The sequence below is a fragment of the Pinus tabuliformis genome, chromosome 6 (genome assembly GCF_031772625.1).
Source record: "Pinus tabuliformis cultivar Carrire ecotype Pingquan chromosome 6, CPIR1, whole genome shotgun sequence".
Lineage (NCBI taxonomy): Eukaryota > Viridiplantae > Streptophyta > Pinopsida > Pinales > Pinaceae > Pinus > Pinus tabuliformis.
Window position 1 is genome coordinate 30,635,083 of NC_142292.1, and position 16,854 is coordinate 30,651,936.

A 16,854-nucleotide genomic window follows, 5' to 3' on the forward strand; every position below is an offset into this window, starting at 1 on the left:
ACTTGTTGAAGTTTGATGACTAAAAAAAGTTTCCAACAATTCCAACCCGGTTTTAATTTCACCTTATCACTCCCATTCAATTAAATTCTTTTTCCCATGTGAAATCTGCTCAACACATCCACAACATACTGCCCCTGCACCAGAAAGATATGCCCCTCATCCTGCCACACTTCAAGCCCCAAAAATTAATGCATCAGCCCAATGTCCTTCATCTCAAACTCTATAGCAAGATCCTCCTTGCAACCACTAATCAGTGTCTTTGCCCTAGTAATGAAGAAGTCATCAACATACAACACAAGAATGAGTGGATCATCCCCTACAACAATGTAGTATAGGTTCGGATATGCATCACTCTTCGTGAAACCCATCTGCTACAAGCAAGTATCAATCCTCGAATACCAAACTCTCGGAGCTTGCTTAAGTCTGTAGAGTGCTCGCCTCAACTGGCGTACATGGGTCTCCTACCCAAGTACCTCAAAGCCCTATGGTTGCTCAACATACACCTCCTCTATAAATCCGTTCAGAAATGCGGTCTTCACATCCATCTGATGGATCTGCCAACCCATTTCTGCAGCAATAGAAATAAGGGACCAGATAGAAGTGTACCGAGCTATGGGAGCGAAGGTCTCATCATAGTCAACTCCCTCTATCTGTGAGAACCCTCTAGCCACATACCTCGCCTTGAACTTCTTAATGCTGCCATCCACATCATGCTTGATCTTGTAGAGCCACCTGGAATTCACAACTGACTTTCCCTTAGGCCTAGGCACCACTTCCCAGACATTGTTCTTAATGATAGAGGCATACTCCTCCACCATATCCTCTCTCCATACCTCCTGGCTGACAGCCTCCTCATAGCTAGTAGGCCCAGAGTCAACAATGCTGGTAGCCTTGGCTACATAACTGCAAAACCGCTTAGGTGGCACATTCTCCCTGTTCACCCTCTTCGAAGGACCAACGAACTTCGCTTCCTTTAAAGTGTCTTGAAGCCACTTGGGCGTTCTCTTCCCTGAAGAAGCTTCCCCATAGGGAACCTCATCCTCTGCCCCCCCAGTCTGGTGAACTTGAAGGTCTGCTAACTGACCCTAGTGTGTTTGTACCAGCACTTAACCTCGAAGAACCTGTACTGGCACCTGTGCATGTGTCAACTGAAGTGCCATGTGAACTCTGTACCAGTGGACTCCTTAAAGAAGTGCTCAGTGAACTCGCCACTGGTGCCCCAAATGTCACTGGCACTGAAGTACCTCCTGTACTAGTCGATCCAGAACGTTGAGGTCCTGCTCCTTGTACCTAACCTCCTTGTTGAGGCGAAGTCTGTGACTCTCATCATACTCCTGTGATCTCCGATAGGCCCTCTCCTCCTTGAACTTCACATCCCTCCTAATCACCACTCTCCGTTTAGAAGGAATGAAGATCCGATAGGCCTTCGAAGTCTCGATGTAACCCATAAAGATACCCTTCTCTACCATGGGTTCCAGCCTTCAGGTTCGTTCTCTACTCCTTGGGAATATAAGAATATGTGAGACATCTAAAGATATGAAGATGTGCCATATGAGGCTTCTCTCCAGTGAAAGCCTCCTCCGGAGTCATATTCCCCAATACTCTGTGAGGACTCCTGTTATGAAGATAAACAACAGTATTGCTGGTGTCAACCCACAAAAACAAATGCAATCCTTGATCATGAATCATCGCTCTAGCAGCCTCAACAATAGCTCTGTTGTTCCTTTCAGACACCCCATTCTGTTAGGGGTTGTAAGGAACTGTGAACTCTCTCCTAATGCCCTCTTGTGCACAAAAGTCAGAAAACCCACCATCGGTGTACTCGCCATCATTGTCTGACCTCAAGACCCGAATCTTCATACCTGTCTGCTTTTCCACAGGAGCTTTGAACTCTTTAAAGCGATTGAAGACCTCACCCTTGGTCTTCAGGAAATATATCCAAGTCCTAGAGTAGTCATCAATGAATATAACATAATACTCATAACCACCCAAAGATACATGAGACATATGACCATTAACATCAGCATGAATCAAGTCTAGTATACTTGTAGATCTGATGTTGCTCGCTAGGAATGGTAACCTAGTGTACTTACCCAAAGCACACCCTCTGTAACCTCATAATGCTTGACACTGAAATCAGGAACTCCAGTAGTGATCTCTCTCAATACTCTCAAAGCTCCATGATGCATATGTGCCATCCTCCGGTGCCATAACTCGCACAAGTTTCTACTGCTGGTGGTACTAGTGTGAGTGCTACTAGATGTGCTACTCACCAATGCTCCTGCCGACTGAAAACTGAACCTGTATAGTTTCCCAGAGCGGAGTCCAATCACTTTGGCCAAAGTGATGGAAGCTCCCCTGGGATGCATCAATACTTGCCCTCTTGAGAAAGTGACGTCAAACCCCTTCTCTTCCATAACAAACACTGAAATCAAGTTCTTCTTCAACCCCAGAAGATACAAAACATCCATGACCTTCAAAGGAGGCAAACGCTGCCTCTCAAAGGTCACAATCCGCACACAAACAACGCTTGCCGTGCGGTCATCTCCTAGTACAATCTCAATATCAAGTGCCCTCTCTGCAAGATTTGAAAAGAACTCCCATGCACTTGTCATATGGCGGGAAGCCACACTGTCTATGTACCACATATCGAATGATGTACTCCTACTAGATGTAGAAGTAATAAATGCAAAGTCCTGGTCAAACTGTGAAACAAACTGCTCCACCTCTGCTGAAGCTACAGTACCCTTCTTCCCCTTGTTCTTCCTCTCAGGACACGTAGCAGCATAGTGTCCCATCTTCTGACATGCCCAACATTTGAATTTGGATATATTCGTATCTTTTTTCTTCTTCTTCTCCTTTCCCTTAGCCCCATCTGATGAGGCCCCTTTTGTTGGCCTTACCTTTGTTCACCCCCCTAGCTATCAAGGCTACATCCTCCTCATCTGCTATCTTCACCCCACCACTGCTAGTCTTCCGTATCTCATGTTGCACACAATTATCCCATAATCTGTCCCAATTGGGAAGATTCTCCCTAGAGGTAACAACATCTCTAAAAACCTCCCAAGATTTAGGAAGTCTTGCGACAACTATCCTGACTAACTCTGTGGGTGCAACTATCTTACCAATAGCAGTCAAATCATCATGTACTTGTTTGACCCTGCCAAGATAATGAACTACACTTTCGACCTTTGTCATCCTGATGTTCTTCAATTGTTCTTTGAGTACCATCTTCCTGCTCTCATTAGTACTCTGATAGAGAGTGGTTAGAGCTGTCCACATATGATATGCATGTGTTTCCTCTCACTTGAGGAACCACATGATCCTTCAGATTGTCCATCAAAATCCCTTTTGCCTTTGCATTATTTTTTGAGAATTCAGCAAGTTCATTTGCAACAGTAGGAGTTACAACCACTTGCTGCACTATGTCCCAAACTACTGCCTCCTCAAACACTGTTTGAATTCTGTCCTTCCAAACGACATAGTTAGATATCCCATCCACTCTGTCTTCTATTCTTAAGAACATGGCCATGATTGCTGTCCAAAATTTACAAAACCAAGAATATGGAGAAATGAACTTTTCAGCACACCTTGCTGTCCCAAAAGTTCAGTCGGTGTGAAATTTCACCTTGCTGTCCCAAAATATTAGTTTGCTGTCCAAAAATTCAGTTTGTTGTCCAAACCACTGTTCGCTGTTCAAACTGTAATTTTCAGCCTATAGCTCTGATACCATGTTGAAATTTGATGACTAAAAAAACTTTCCAACAATCCCAACCTGGTTTTAATTTCACCTTATCACTTCCATTCAGTTAAATGCCCTTTCCCATAAACATACATTTAACATATAGAATTCTGGAAATGAAATTTTTAGATTAAAACACATGGGACTGTCAACACATGTTGAAAATAAATATGGACATAACTAGACTAACAACACACATAAAAATACTGACAGATTTTTGGTTGACTTAGACCCAGGCAAAACCCCTTTAATCTTCTCCAGGGAAAACTTGTTAGAGAGCTCTTCAAATTTATTTATCTTTCAAGTTTAGGAAAAATACATTTGCAGGCAAAACAAAACAGCGAAATACAACTTATCTCTTCAACCCAAAACTCCTTGAAAACCGTGCCTACTTTACCTCGATTTTTGTGCCCAGTTGAAGCTAGAAATATGTACTGTACAGATACGACTGTATGGACCATCCCATATGGACTACACGCATTTTTTTCAATTTTTTTTTTTTTTAAATTTCTCTCGAATGGCGTGCAGCTCACAACATTCAATGTTGTTCATACTGTACCTTCTGCTGTCTTCTAAACCTTGATTTCCATGCCCAACTTTGCTCAGAAATCACTCCTTCAGCTTGCTGCAACAAATTTCTCTTTCAGAACTTTTCTCCAGCTCTCAGCCTCCTTTCTCCAATCTGCTCATGAAGAATGAATGTAGTCTCTCTTTTCTTTTCCCCCTTTTGTTTCCCTAAATGACTTTTGGGCAACCCTAAGATTTAATGGCTCAGATTCATTTAGATCAAGGGATGAGAATAAATGTGCATTTAATTCTCACTTTCTGTTTTTTTAACTCACCCATTAAATAAAGTACCCACATTGTACTTTATGTCTAAAGTCACTTTTCACTTTATAATTTAACATTGACTTTACCACTTATAAAGTACTTTCACTTTATAAAGTCACACTTCAGAAAATAATTATTTTGGACACTTTTCCCTAAGTAGAGACTATCCCATGGGAAACCACTTGTCCAAGGTACATTAAAAATCAACATTACTTGGCCTCTTACCCCAGTGAAGTGTTGTTTCAATCAGAGAATACCCCCACCTCCAATAGGTTTATGGCATAATTTGCATACCATTTTTCCATCAATCAAATTACAATGAGTCCATGCACTGTCCTTGGCTTTCGGAGCCATGTTGACTTGAAATAATTAAAATTTGCAAAAAAATTTACCATTTAAAAAACATTGCAGCTAAGAAACATTGAAAACCAAATCTAAATTTAGGAAAACAAATGCACATGTAGCCTACAAAATTTGATAGCATATAACTAGAGATTTGATAGCATAGATAATAGAAGTTAGAAGTTTAGAACACATAAAAAAATTTAATACATGGACAACAACCAAATGAGGAACTTTCAAGTGAAAACCCTTGCCTGGAAATACAAACTAGCTTCTTGAGCCTCCTCTTGAAGATGCCAACTCCTCTGACAACTCCAAACTATCTCCAAAATAGCTCCAACTCCAACTCCCACTCCAACTCCAAGCCTCCAAGATGACTACTCCAGCAAAAACTCAACACTCTCCAAGCTCCCAATCAAAATCACAAATACTCCAAATGAGATGTGTGAGACAAATGAGAGGGACAAGGTCCTTTTAAAGGCTTGGAGAGGGTGTTTTTGGAGGGAAAGAACCCTTATTTTTCCTTCAAAACACCCTACAACCTTGGAAAACCGCGCTGTGTGGGTCCTCTGCGGCCTTGGCATCTAACCGACTAGTTTAGGATGGAACCGTCCGGTTTGACCATAAATTGGCTGGTTTCGTCCTAAACCAGCGGGTTGGGACCGTTTTTTTCCTTTTTTTGGCGAAATGAGGGGTTAAGCCGGGTTTTTCTGTTGGTTTGACCAGGTGGGCTAGTGAACCGGCCGGTTTGACTGGTTACCGGTTCAAACTGCCCAATTTTTAAAGCATTGGTATTGCCCGCACTGAGTTTGCTGTCACCCGTTCTTTCCCTAGTCGTAGCACCATACACCTTGTTCTATTGAAATTTGGGACCGGAGGACAGGTGGTTCCATTAGGCTTTGATCTTCGGCCTAGGGAAAAGTGTCCAAAAGAATTTAATTTTTCTCCTAAAGTGACTTTATAATTTTATAAAGTTAAATCTAATTTAAAAGTGACTTTAACTGATAAAGTTACTAAGTCTAATTTTAAAGTGACTTTTATAAAGTCAATGAAAAATTAGAAAGGAAAAGTGACTTTGGAAATAAATGACTAAGTGGGCCTTTATTAAAGTGGGGTGAATTAAAAAATAAAAAGTGATATTTAAATGAGCATTTAATCTTAGCCTTAGATCCCAATCGATTTCAGCCATTGGATTTAGGGATCACCCAAAAGTCACTTGGATCACCCAAAAGTCACTTGGGGTTAGATTAAAAGAGGAAAAGGAGGAAAAGGTCATTCATTCTTTCATGAGCAGATTGAGAGAAGGAGAGCAAGAGAGCAAGGGAGATTTCTGGACAGTGAGCTGCGGAGTTTCAGCAGCGGAGTTTCAACAGGGCGGAGTTTCAGCAAGTCTGTACTGCGGAGTTTCAGCAGGTCGGAGTTTCAGCAAGGCTGAGTTTCAGCAAGGCTGAGATAAGTTGTAAAAGTTTGCTTGCTGATTTTTGCTGAATATTTCTCTTACTGTAAAAAGGCACTTTCCAGAAAAAAGAAGAGCTCTCAAACTTGTTTTCCCCAAGAGTTGTAGGGGGTTTTTCCAGGGTCACATTGACAAAAAATCTCAGTGTTTAAATGTGTTTTAATGGCTGTTTATTACTGCTGATTTTTATTTCCGCAATTTCCAGCGTTCTGTAAAATTTCTAGAATTTGTGTTTTCAGCATATTTATTTTTTCCAGCTTGTTAAATGTATGGTTATGGGAAAGGGCATTTAACTATATGGGAGAAATAAGGAGAAACTGAAAACCAGGGTGGGAAATGAGAAATTTCTACATGGTATCGGAGCTTGAGTGCTGAAGGACAGTTTGGGACAGCAAAAGGAAAAATTACAGCTGCTGATTTTTCGCTCAGAAAATTCCAGCAAGTTGATTTTTTTTCATAAACAACAGTTTTATCTTTACTACAACAGTGCTATTTTTCAGTTTTAGGACAGCAGAATGTCATTGGGATTAAGGGTGGAGGATAGGCTGGATGGGCATACAAATTACAGCGTTTGGAAGGAGAGAATGCAGAGTATTTTTGAGGAGGCAGAAGTCTGGGATATCATGGTGCATACCACACAGAACCCTGTTGTTGTGCCTACTGATGCTACTCAGTTGACAACGTATAATAAAAAGAACAACAAGGGTAAGAGGCTGATTCTAGACGGAATCAAAGACCATTGCATTCCTCATGTGAGAGGAAAGAGCAATGCCCATGAGATGTGGACAACATTGTCCAATACCTACCAGAGTACCAATGAGAACCAGAAGATGGTCCTGAAGGAGAAGCTGAAGAACATTAAGATGGGTAATGATAGTGCAGCTGGATATCTCACAAAGATTACTAATGTGAGAGATGAGTTGGCAGCGATTGGAGAGGCCATTCCACCCACTGAGTTGGTGCGGATTGCAGTGAATGGCCTCCTCCGTTCATGGTTGAACTTTGCTGATGGGGTTTGTGCACGTGAGACCCTTCCCACATGGGAGAGGTTTTGGGATGATTGCATTCAGACAGAGATCAGGAAAGGTCAGCTTGGGGCAGCCAAGCCAGTTGAGCAGGATAAGGATATAACACTGGTGGCAGGAGGCAAGAAAGGCAAAGGGAAGAAGCAGGCTTCCACAAGCAGTCGTGGGGGCAAAGGCAAAGGTAAAGGTAAACAGAGGAACACACAGAAGGACTATTCCAAGGTGAAGTGTTGGAATTGTCAAAAGATGGGACACTATGCAGTTGTGTGTCCGGAGAAGAAGAAGAAGAAGGGGAAGAACTAGGACGTGGCAGCTTCAACAGAGATTGAGGACTTTGCAGGTCGTTTTGACCGGGAGTTTGCGTTCACTACGTGAGTCCTCTAGTGCAGGATCACCTGCCACACAAGTTCAGAGGGAGCATGCTTTTGCCTCGATTAGCGGAGCATCTTCAGGTATCTGGTATGTGGACAGTGGGGCTTCACGTCACATGACAGGAGTCCGTGAGTACTTCTCAGAACTTTCAAAGAGTGGCACTGATATAGAGGTAGTACTCAGCGATGACAGAGTTGTTAGAGCAGTCGGGGTGGGGACATTGACATTTCAGAGGGAGTCCAAACCTCCCTTGAAAGTGTCAGATGTTCTTTATGTGCCAGGGATGAGGAAGAACCTCATATCCGTCTCAGCTTTGGAGGACAGAGGATATGAGGTACTGTTCAGGACAGGTGTTGATGTATCCTAGGGGCACTCCAGCTGATTCAGCTAGAGTGATAGGTGTACGCCATGTAAAGGTGTACAAGTTTGCATTCCAGCCCCTTTTCGCATTGAGCAGTAGTACCGGCAGCAGAGCTAGCAGTTCTGAGCTGTGTGAGATTTGGCACCGCAGGATGGGACATATGTATCATGGAGCCTTGAGGACATTGCGGGAGATCACTACAGGTGTGCCAGATTTCAGTACTGATCACTTTGATACTTGCAGAGGTTGTGCGATGGGCAAGTTTGCCAAATCCCATTTTCCTAGCAGTGACAGCAGAGCGACTGGGATACTTGATTTGATTCATTCCGATGTGAGCGGTCAGATATCTCATGTTTCCTTGAGTGGATATGAGTACTATGTTTTATTCATTGATGATCACTCCAGGAGGACCTGGATTTATTTTTTGAAGACCAAGAGTGAGGTCTTCAAGTGGTTTCAGGAGTTCAGAGCTCTTGTGGAGACACAGACAGGTCGAAAGATCAAGTCCCTGAGGTCGGACAATGGAGGAGAGTACACCCTTGGAGAGTTTGTTGACTATTGTGCGGAGGCAGGCATTAGGAGGGAGTTCACTGTTCCTTACAACCCCCAGCAGAACGGGGTTGCAGAGAGGAAGAACAAAACCATCATAGGGGCTGCCAAAGCCATGTTACATGATCAGGGGTTGCCATTGTTCTTGTGGGCAGAGGCCTGCAACACAGCTGTTTACTTGCACAAAAGGAGTCTGCATCGTGCCTTGGGGCACATGACTCCGGAGGAGGCATTCTCTGGGAAGAAGTCTGATATTGGTCATCTTCATATCTTTGGATGCATTACATACTCCTACATACCCAAGGAGAAGAGGACCAAACTAGAGCCCACCGTAGAGAAGGGTATCTTTGTGGGCTACAGTGAGACCTCAAAGGCCTTTCGAATTTACATTCCTGCACAGAGGAAAGTTGTTGTCAGACAGGATGTGAAGTTCGAGGAGGACAGGGCCTTTAGGAGGTCACAGGAGTTAGAGTATCTGGATCAGCCAGACCCTCAACAACAGTTGAGTCAGTCGCAGGGATCCAGTGGGCAGGGATCAGGAGGATCCGGAGGTACATCTATGAGGATGTCAGGTCCGTCAGTGAGCAGTGGCTCGCCGAGCCAGAGGGGTGGTGCTCCGGGCAGCATGCAAAGCAGTTCACAGAGCAGTTCACTAGGGAGTCCACTGATGGACAGTTCACACGGTACCTCAGATTCTACAGGTTCAGGTGCAGGCAGGAGGACAGCAGACAGACAGTCAGGAGTTCAGGCTCCTGATGTTGATGAGGAGGAGGAGTTTCATTCTTTGATGGGAGAAGTGCGCTCAGGGAAGAGGAAGCCCAAGTGGCTTCAGGACACCTTGAGAGATGCCTCATTTGTTGCTGAGCCGAAGAGGCCAGTCAGAGAGAGTAGACCACCTGAGAGGTTTTGTAGCTATATGGCGATGGTTACCAGCATCCTTGACTCTGAGCCTTCTAGCTATGAGGAGGCAGCTAGCCAGCAGGTCTGGAGAGAGGCCATGCAGGAGGAGTATTCTTCTATCATGAAAAATGATGTTTGGGAGGTGGTGCCGAGGCCTGAGGGCAAATCCGTGGTTACTTCCAGATGGCTTTACAAGGTAAAGCATGCTGCAGATGGCAGCATTGAGAAATTCAAAGCAAGGTTTGTGGTTAGAGGGTTCTCCCAGGTAGAGGGAGTTGATTATGAGGAGACCTTCGCTCCCGTGGCTCGATATACTTCGATCCGCTCCATTATATCGATAGCAGCAAAGATGGGTTGGAAGATCCACCGGATGGATGTGAAGACTGCATTTCTCAATGGCTTCATACAGGAGGAGGTGTACATTGAGCAGCCATAGGGCTTTGAGGTGCATGGGAAGGAGTCCCATGTGTGCAGACTGAAGAAGGCCCTTTATGGCCTGAAGCAAGCTCCCAGAGCTTGGTACTCCAGGATAGATACATATTTGCAGGGGATGGGTTTCACAAAGAGTGAGGCAGATCCAAACCTTTACTTTATTGTGATTGGTGAGGAGCCTCTCATTCTGGTGCTGTATGTGGATGACTTGGTCATTACAGGTGCAGAGAGACTCATAGAGCACTGCAAGAGAGATCTTGCGACGGAGTTTGAGATGAAGGACATCGGCTTGATGCATTACTTTTTGGGCTTGGAGGTGTGGCAGGAGGAGGGGCATTTCTTCCTGGGGCAGGGGAAGTATATTGTGGACATCCTTAGCAGATTCCACATGGAGGATTGTAGACCCATGTCGACACCGATGATCACCATTTGGAAGAAGCTTCATGCTTCGGATTCCGAGTTGGTGGATCCCACATTGTACAGGCAACTGATTGGTTCCTTGATGTATTTGGTCAACACTAGACCAGATATCTGTTTTGCAGTCAACACGATGAGTCAGTTTATGTGTGAGCCTAGGAAGGTTCACTGGGTGGCTGCAAAACACATTTTGCGATACTTGCAGGAGACAGTGGATTATGGTCTGGACTACAGGCAGGGAGATGGAGTGAGATTGGCAGGATACACTGATTCTGATTGGGCAGGTTGTGCTTCTGATAGGAAGAGCACTTCAGGGTGTTGTTTTGGGTTGGGTTCAGCAGTAGTGTCATGGTTCAGCCGGAAGCAGCAGTCAGTAGCACTGAGTTCAGCGGAAGCAGAGTATATGGCAGCCAGTCTAGCTAGTTGTGAGGCTATCTGGCTTCGCAAGATGTTGTTTGGCTTATTTGGTTAGCCGTTGAGACCTTCAATGATTTACTGTGATAATCAGAGTTGCATTAAACTCACGGAGAATCCAGTATTTCATGACAGGTCAAAGCATATCGGGATCAGATATCAATTCATCAGAGACTATGTTAAGAAGGGAGCTGTGAAGCTTGAGTATATTTCCACTGATGAGCAGGTTGCAGATATTCTTACCAAAGCCTTACCACGGAGCAAGCATGTCTACTTCAGAGACAAGATGGGTGTGGTGAGGAACACCTTCCTCGGTAAGAGGGAGTGTTGAAATTTGGTATCGGAGGACAGGTGGTTCCCTTAGGCTTTGATCTTCGGCCTAGGGAAAAGTGTCTAAAAGAATTTAATTTTTCTCCTAAAGTGACTTTATAATTTTATAAAGTTAAATCTAATTTAAAAGTGACTTTAAGTGATAAAGTTACTAAGTCTAATTTTAAAGTGACTTTTATAAAGTCAATGAAAAATTAGAAAGGAAAAGTGACTTTGGAAATAAATGACTAAGTGGGCCTTTATTAAAGTGGGGTGAATTAAAAAATAAAAAGTGAGATTTAAATGAGCATTTAATCTCAGCCTTAGATCTCAATCTATTTTAGCCATTGGATTTAGGGATCACCCAAAAGTCACTTGGATCACCCAAAAGTCACTTGGGGTTAGATTAAAAGAGGAAAAGGAGGAAAAGGTCATTCATTCTTTCATGAGCAGATTGAGAGAAGGAGAGCAAGAGAGCAAGGGAGATTTCTGGACAGTGAGTTGCGGAGTTTCAACAGCGGAGTTTCAGCAGAGCGAAGTTTCAGCAGCGGAGTTTCAGCAGCGGAGTTTCAATAGGGCGAAGTTTCAGCAAGTCTGTACAACGGAGTTTCAGCAGGGCGGAGTTTCAGCATGGCGGAGTTTCAACAAGGCGGAGTTTTAGCAAGGCTGAGTTTCAGCAAGGCTGAGATAAGTTGTAAAAGTTTGCTTGCTGATTTTTGCTGAATATTTCTGTTACTGTAAAAAGGCACTTTCCAGAAATAAAGAAGAGCTCTCAAACTGGTTTTCCCCAAGAGTTGTAGGGGGTTTTTCCAGGGTCACATTGACCAAAAATCTCAGTGTTTAATTGTGTTTTAATGGCTGTTTATTATTGCTGATTTTTATTTCTGCAAGTTCCAGCATTCTGTAAAATTTCCAGAATTTGTGTTTTGAACAAATTTATTTTTTCCAGCTTGTTAAATATATGGTTATGGGAAAGGGCATTTAACTATACGAGAGAAATAAGGAGAAATTGAAAACCAGGGTGGGAAATGAGAAATTTCTACATGTTCCAAGAAAACCGTCGTCCAGTGAACAACCACATCAGTTCATCACAGACATCACCCATCACTATTCAATTTTGTAACCCATTTCGTCTGAAATCGTTAGCATAAAAGTTCTTTTGTAATGACAAAATATCTGAAGCTAATAGTTTAAGTAACAAAACTATTATTTTATAAACAGGAGGCAATTTTTTTTAGATAAGTGCTAAAGGTTTGTTTAAAAGACTTAAAAATACATATATTTATATTTAAAAAAAATCAATCTATGTTTATAAGCTAGCAAAAAAAAAATTATAAAAAGAAAAAAAAGAAAGAAGAAAAGGGAAATACAACTATCATATTCCAAGGTTTGTTCTTATCTATCTATATATATATATATTAAAAAATTTTAAATGGTCGTTTGTCATTGGCAAAGTATTGTTGACGAAAAATTGTTGACATGCGTAAAATGGAGATCAATAATGAAAGATTTCCTAAAACCTTTAGTAAATGTGTTAGTACACTATTTAAAATCAAAGGATCACTCGCAGGAAGAGATATTATAATCTCTATCAGTCCTATTGAAGAGAGTAATTATGTTAGTCCTAAATTTGCTAACCAATTAGTGATTCCTGAATCGAATATAGTTGAAACGAATTTTGTTGACACAAGTGACAAACAATACGACATAAACAATCTACAACTAAGTATTGGGGATTATACTTTTATCTTGCAATTCACTGTGAAAACCTTATTTTTTGACTATAATAACATTGTTTTGGGCTTACCCTGGATGGAAACACTAGGGTCGTTTATCCTAAATATTAGAAAAATGTTTTCGATATTTTCCCACGAAAAGAAAAAAATAACACTATAAGACATTACTTTGAAGCTAGATTCAGTGACACCAAAAGACATACAAGATATTTCAAAAGTAATTTCTCAAGAAAGTAAAATGGTGATACAAAATATGCAAAGGGAAGTTGACGAAATCGCTGCTGACAAAAATGAAGAAATTACTCGCGTCAAGGACCACAACGAGAAATTATTGACACAAACTAAAAACTCAAAAATGATAAGGAACAACAAATTAGAAGAATTTATTACGAAAGAAGTGTCGAAGCTTGTTGGAAATACAAAGAGTGGGAGGAATCAATATTTCTTTTCAATTGTTATTTTTACCAGTTAGATCACTTATATTTAGAACACAAAATGAACAATGATAGAATAAATACTTTTATTAATTTCTTCTTTCAATAAATCAAGTACAATATATGTAGGGCTCCAACCCTAGATGAAGACACCAATCTTCAATCTCCCAAGCTCCAACCTGTAATATGCCAAGCACCGACTTGGACTTCCCAAGGCACCAACCTTGTCAATTTCAAGGCACCAACCTCTAGGGCTCCAACCCTATTTTTGGTTTAGGCTCCGACCTGGTTTCTTGAGGACTCCTATCCTCTAGGGCTCCGACCCTATCTTCCAAGGCACCAACCTTGTCTCTACGAGGCTCCAACCTCTTGGGCTCCAACCCTTAGCTTTACTTTGTCAAGATATGTTTGGTTATTATTCACGGCTCCCAATGTCTTCTTCAACGAGCCCTGTCAATCTTCAACTATGTCATCACTTAGCATCCACGTCACATCATCAATGACAACCTTGTTCTCTTAGAAGGTGTCACCACTGCTCTTCATCGTACCCAAACAATTTCTCCAAGGTCACCTCATGATGGCTAGTGCATCATGTCCTTCAATGTTATCTCCAAGATTAGTCAAGGCTGCAAGACAAATCTACAAAGGCTTCTTCAATATGCTTACACACCACTCTTAGAGTGTTCTTTAACAGGCTATCAAAACTTGAAGTGTCCTTCAATTATGCTTCAATATAGGATTAACCTTCAATCAAGACTCAAGTCTGCTTCACACAAGCTCCAAGATCTGATCTGAAAAACCTTCAAAATTTGTTCAAACTATCATCAAAGTCTTCTTCAAAGATCCTTCAATAGTTGCTCCAAGGAGGTTGCTCTAGGTTTTCAAGTGCTTCAAATAACTGTCCAAACTAAGTCTTCAAACCTGCTATAAATCCACCTTCAAAAGGTCTTCAATGTGCTACAAAAGGGTACCTCAGGACTGTTTCAAAAAGACTTTCAATTGCTGCTACAACTGGTCCAAAACTGGCTTCTAACAGCCTTAAAAGGTGCTCCACAAATACCTTCAATAAACTGCTATAAAGATCTCTCCCAAAACTGCCTTTTAAGTTTGAGAAACACTGCTTCAATATGGTGTTAAGGTCTGCTCTTTAGTTATGTAGAAAACTGTTCCAAGGTGAGACTAATCACAGGTGGCTCCCACAGCTTGCTGCACTAGTAACAGTCTTCTGCAATTGAAGACCGAGATCCTTTAAGTGACTGTCTCACTGATTCGAGTCACTGCCCACAAGACTGTCCGAAAATTTGCCTCTGCAATCCGAGTTCTGAAGGTGACAGTCCACCACTGTAAAAGGAATTAACCCAAACAATAGATCTTCAAGTTTTCCTCGGCTTCCTGTAGTTTCTATCTGAATTTATGTGTCTTTCACCGAAATTTCTTGCATGAAATGAGTGATAAGACTTGTATTAATAGTGATTTCGTCTTCCAAATGAAGGGACACGTCCCTTGACTGAGAGGCCAACTTGCATGAGTGAGTGTAGGTCGGCTTGCAATAAAATATATATTTCTCAACTTAAAAATTCATTTTCTCAGCAACCACTGGGAGTTTTGGGGAAAGTAAGGGCTCATTAGAAAGAGGAAAAAATCCTCTTTAAGATGGTCTAGGTCCCATTGAGAAAATATGCCTCTAAGGTGGCAAAAATAATTTTTCTTTGTGACTGTCCTTAAATTTTATGCATAAAAAGTTTGGGACAACATGAGGAATGTTTGGGACAGTATGGCTTCTCCATTGTTTGGCTTCTTCATCATCATAGGATCATGTAGGACATCCATGTCATCATGATAATATCCAGCAATGAGTGTATCATCCCGTGTCATCATATAATGGTGCAGTGATATGTCATAGGCAACATCATTAGGAAAGTTCCAAGGTAGTCTTCCAACCATCAAATGAGATCTTCCACGTCATCATATAGTCTTCCAACCATGTTATCAAGACCTCATCAAGTGCCATCATCAAGTGTGGTCATTCATCAAGTGTAGTCCTCCATATGTCATCAAAGGTTAAGGTCTAGATCATCAAATAAGGCACATGATTGGCATTTGGCACTTGGCACTTCCTAAGACTTCTTTATTAGTGGCTTGACATATTAATTGATTGCATCCTTGTCAAACAAGAGTCATGACATCATCATCTGGAACCAGGCATCTATTGTCTTCAAACTTATCATCACATTCCAGGGTTTCATGATGATCATTAGGCATCTAAAGAATATTTGCCATCTTGGCCAATGCCATATTGACATCAATGACAACCTTGATTAACAAAGCTTTCAGTCCAAGTTGAAGATAAAGGAATAAATACCAATCCAATCAATATCACAACTCAAAAAGAGGACAAATCAGTTGAAGAAAAAACATATTCAGATTGCAGTTCAAATGATGGAAATTCCAAGTGACGATTCGGTAACCAACTCAACATCAACACCTACAGTAAATCAGGAAATTGCCAAACACCTGATAAGAGAAAATCAAATCACTAGTACTCCTTATCGACATCTGAACCACAAGAGAAGATATCCCAATCAGTCTGCATATCTGTATCATTCAAAACAGAAACAACAAACATGTTCTGAAAAATTATGATGTCGGCACAATCCAGACTGATGATAACAAATTGTCCCAGCTATCAAGTAATTGCCAAGTTTCACAAAAGATTAATTTAGGATGGTCTGATCCTTTCTCAGTTCGGCAATTTTATTTATCACTCAAAGGATCATATCATCTTGTATCAACGAAGATGATAGTTCCGAGACGAGAAGACATTCAAAACAGGAAAAGTGATCAAGCCTTTTCATTAGCAAGCTTTGAGGACAAAGCTTTTTGCGCAGGAAGACAATGTTATGAATATCATATAGATATAAAGAATGTAAATATAAATAATAAAAACACATCATAAATAATGATTAATTAGTAATTAGATAATGAAGAGGTATGCCCCTAAGGACATGGCTGTTCACAAAGGATCAGCTGCCTAGGGTATATAAGCAAGCCCTCATTCTCATTTGTAACATCATATTCTCATACATTTTAATATATATTCTTGTCTCTTCATTAGAGATCTACATATTCCATGTCTTCTTGAATGTTTAACTTGCTAATGACGACAAGGTTATGAATAAAATATAGATATAAAGAATGTAAATATAAATAATAAAAACAAATTATAAATAATGATTAATTAGTAATTAGATAATGAAGAGGTATGCCCCTAAGGACATGACTGTTCACAAAGGATCACCTGCCTAGGGTATATAAGCAAGCCCTCATTCTCATTTGTAACATCATATTCTCATACATTTTTATATATATTCTTGTATCTTCGTTGGATGTTTACATATTCCAAGTCTTCCGGAATGTTTAACTTGCTATAACGAAACTTGTTCATTACATTGATATGAGAGCATTCTTCTGATTATACGAACTTTGTTTGTTACATTGGTATTAGAGCATTCCTCTGAGTATACGAACTTTGTT

The 16,854-nt window shown here is 41.2% G+C and overlaps 1 protein-coding gene across 1 annotated transcript in view; it reads left to right on the plus strand.

Annotated features, from left to right (window-relative positions):
- The window catches only part of LOC149257062 (uncharacterized), a 233,047-nt gene that overhangs the window by 138,449 nt on the left and 77,744 nt on the right, over positions 1 to 16,854 (plus strand). The gene's annotated exons all lie outside the window — the stretch shown is intronic.